We start from the raw sequence: 3,956 nt of genomic DNA, 5'->3' as shown, positions 1-3,956 counted from the left end.
TATTCCAGAGTTAGAAGCGCGTAAGTGGAAAAGGACTTACGCACACCGGAGAATGCGAGTAAAGCCAGATTTGAATGGGAACACCCACACCAACAGTGCGTAACTGGGATGAAGTCGCACAGCGATTGATTTAAGTACAGTGGGAGAATAGCACACAGCCAAAAACTTATGCACATGGGAGAATAGAGCCCTGAATGAATACACTATTACAGAGTGCAGAGCCCATATTATAAATGTAAATATTGCTGATGATCAGGTTTACAGTATGTATTCATGGCAACCAAAAACATGATCACGATTAAAATTGGATTCATTGTGCAGCCTTACTACTGACATGAAATCATATTTTATATTAAATAATTTTGAATTGCTGTTTTCAGCCATGTTTCACACTTTGATAAACTCGTTGGTGGATCTAGCCCCTCCTCAACATGTCTGACCTTGGGGTGGACGCAGGAACGTTGCCGTCTATGTTTGATGGCGTCATTTTTAGCCGGTGCAAGTAAACAACCATCTCTCAGCTTATGTAGTGGTGTGATCACAGCTGAGTGTAGGATGTTTACATGAACCTAGTCTAAATTGGTGTTACTAAGGGTAGAGTGCACCCATGCACAGACAGGGCGATCATGGACTGGTGAGATCAGGACGAGTGCAGCGCTCAGCGGCCGCAAACATCAGACTGAAAGCTTTGCTTGTATACAGCTTCCAGTCGGGGATGTTTACAGCCTCAGACCGCTTCATATCAATATCTGCTAAAGGAGCTTTCAAATATTTCTTTATTCTCCTCTGAAAATAACAAATTCATTGTCACATTATACACAAATAAACACTCCAACAAGCAAAATTAAGCACTTTTTTTTTTTAATCTTCCACCACCTACACTAGTTGACAGTTGCTCCATTGGTCTTCAGAAGCGTTGAGGTCAAGTGATGATAGTGATAATTGCGATTCTTGATATATATATATATTTTAAAAAGTGTGAGGGACTCATCGTAAAGAAAATTGTTGATTCTTTCTGACCTTGTCAGAGTTCCTAAAGGGTACGACCTTCTCAAACACTGCTATTCCAGTCATTGCTTTGCCTCCCACTTGTGGTTTTTTGTGAAGTGTCAAAAGAAACAAACCATTCTTCAATCTACAAAAGAAAACAGAAAAAAAATCATAATTATACTGTATTATATTTGTACATTTGTTTTATTGTTTCTCTTATTTTATTTTTTCTACTGTAATGTGTGCTGTCAATAAACAGTTCAGTTTCAGTTTGTTTCTTTCAGTCTAAACATTTTCAAACATAAATCACAATTTAAAAATATATAACAAGACTAAAACAGGCAGAAACAAAAATGCTTATATGCCCAACATAAATAACATTCAAGTTACCTTTTCCATTAATACAAACTAAAGAAATGCAAGCATTCAACAAGTACATTTGAGTTGCCTTTGTTCAAATGATGCAATATATATATATATATATACATATATATATATATATATGGAGAGAGAGAGAGAAAGAGAGAGAGAGAGAGAGAGAGAGAGACCTTAAAATGATTACAGACATACAAGGTGGATTAGTCAAACATAACTTAATAAAAGGAAAAGTGTGACTGAATTAACAGTAATGCTTTTATGTAGAACAGTGGTTCTCAAACTTTTTTAGCTCAAGTAAGTTGCCCCCATTTGTCAGACTGCAACATTTTGCTAAGAAAACTATTTAAAAACAACTATAGAGTATAATGATGGAATGAACAAGTGATAAAATACATTGTAAAGAATATCATTTTGTAAATAAGTGGAAAGAATCAGGATTTAGTGCATTGGTTCACAACCTTTTTTGGATCGTGACCCCAAACCATTTTTTTTCCTAGAATTAGTTTTTGTTTATGTTTGAGCGCAGATATTTATTCATTTCATTTTTACTGCATTTCAGTTAACTAGATGTATATTTCACAAAGTGAAAGTATAGAAATACAGTTTATTAAGATTGTGTGCTGTTTTAATAATAAAAAAAAATGTAAAAAAATGTATTTCAGTTTTTCAGGAATTTCAGGCAAACCAATTTCAATATATATCAAGTTTTCTATTTTGGCGATATAGGAAATGACAATATCGCCTATATAAAGATATATCTTTTTTTTGTACTTGTTTTGATTTATACAATCACACAGTACAAATCACATCAAACAAGTATTTAATATATATATATATATGTATTATTTTGTGTTAAAATACTTGTTTTAGGAGTTGCTGCTTTCATTACTACTTAGAAAAGCATTTCTGAGTGTGTCCTAACCAAGACCAAGCCACACTACAGAACTCACTCACACGTGCTGTCCCTTGGAGGAGAAAAAGACTGACACTTTGTTAATTTGCCTTTGCCTCTCTCTCTCTCTCCCTCCCTCTCCCTCTCCTTTGATAAACACTGACGTAGCCAACTAATCAAATGCAACTTCCAATGTCAAAGCAGGAAATTGTGTCAAAGCTGCAAAGCTCAATCACTGGTCAACAATCTGAGGATGAGACAATTCAGTAATCATTTTTTGACTAAAGATAAACTTTGTTGTGATGGATAGAGCAACTTTAAGAGGTTTCAGACTAAGCTTAGTTAGTTTTTTTTTTTTTCAGAATGTGTGTGGATTAGGTGCTTGGCTGAAGCTCACAGCTGGGATAGAGACAAGACAACAGGGCCAGAGACTGTCCTACAGACTGACTGAAACTCCACATAAAACCAACTCAAAGAGCACATGAAACTCAGTGATAAGCCTTGGCTATCAGCAGCTAAGCCCTACCGCCATTGAGCTGCTTAAAGTAACTTTGTGATGCCGTCTGCCCGCCGACGTAAACAATGTTAGCACTAGCTCCTACTAGCCGACGACCTAGGCAGCAGCTAGCTGCTGTTAGCTGCTGTATGTGACCCTAAACCCTCTGCTGGTTGACGTAAGCTTACCGGAGGATAAAACGAATGTTGCTGCACAACAGAACGCCGGGAACCACAAGTTTGAGTAGGTTTGGTGATCTTCTGTCCTATTTCAGGTAGCCTGCTAAGTTTCCTTCCGTTTTCATTCACTTGTCTTTATTTTGACCTTTGGTTACTCGACACCAACGTTGACGTCATTGTCATGGCAACGGAGCCCCTCCCACCCAGAGGCCGGACGGAAGAAGCCACTGTGTTTCGTTTCTTTACAACTTCGAGTTGATGTTGTCCTTTATTTATTTATTTATGTATTTATTTATGTTTAAATGTTTTATTTGAAATTATTCAATGTACAAAACTCTGTGTTTACATCCTTTAATGTGCAATGGACTTTCAGAATCAGAAAAGTTTATTTTGCCAAGTACAGTTTTAAAAAACAGAACAGGGAATTTAACTCGGTAGTCGGTCAGCCGAACAACAACAACAACAACAACAAAAAACACAAGCCAGCAACAGTATTAATAAAGATTATAGATTATAAAGGATAAGGGATACATAAAGGATAGATAAAGGATCAGGATAAAAATATAAATAATTAATTTTAATTTTTGTATTTTTTCCAAATATTAAAATTATAAATGTAAACATAAATAAATAAACAAACAGGAACACACAAAAAAGAAAAAGGACAATTTAAAAAAAAAAAAAAAAACGAAAATAAATACAAGTACAAAGCAAGGACATTCAATCGTCACATTAGCATGTAAGGCATGGTACAACATCTTTAGACTATACAAAATGTATTTATAATTACATATCTCCAATGACACAATATATAGCCTACACACAGTTACACTTTTTTTTTAAACACTAAATACTTAGACATAGATCTTCGCATAAATATGATTTCCTGTATCACGTAGAGTAACAGAAAAAGTCATTTTGTGCATTTGTGTATATGGTATTTGCCCACATTTATGACTATGTTACTATTACTATCTATTTCACTAGGTAAATCATTTTTACAGTATGATGTTTGATCCAT

General features: G+C 35.0%; 1 long non-coding RNA gene across 1 annotated transcript; it reads right to left on the bottom strand.

The window, feature by feature from the left end:
- Positions 1–844: 844 nt before the first annotated feature.
- LOC114472646 (uncharacterized) lies at positions 845–3,096 on the bottom strand. The gene is made up of 2 exons (XR_003675164.1): positions 2,945–3,096; positions 845–1,135 (listed from the first exon to the last, which is right to left on the bottom strand). It is a non-coding gene; the product is annotated as an uncharacterized LOC114472646 (long non-coding RNA).
- Between the last annotated feature and the right edge of the window lie 860 nt (positions 3,097–3,956).

Source organism: Gouania willdenowi, chromosome 11, assembly GCF_900634775.1.
Source record: "Gouania willdenowi chromosome 11, fGouWil2.1, whole genome shotgun sequence".
In the NCBI taxonomy this organism is placed as follows: Eukaryota; Metazoa; Chordata; class Actinopteri; order Blenniiformes; family Gobiesocidae; genus Gouania; species Gouania willdenowi.
This window is presented reverse-complemented; position numbering and strand designations above follow the sequence as displayed.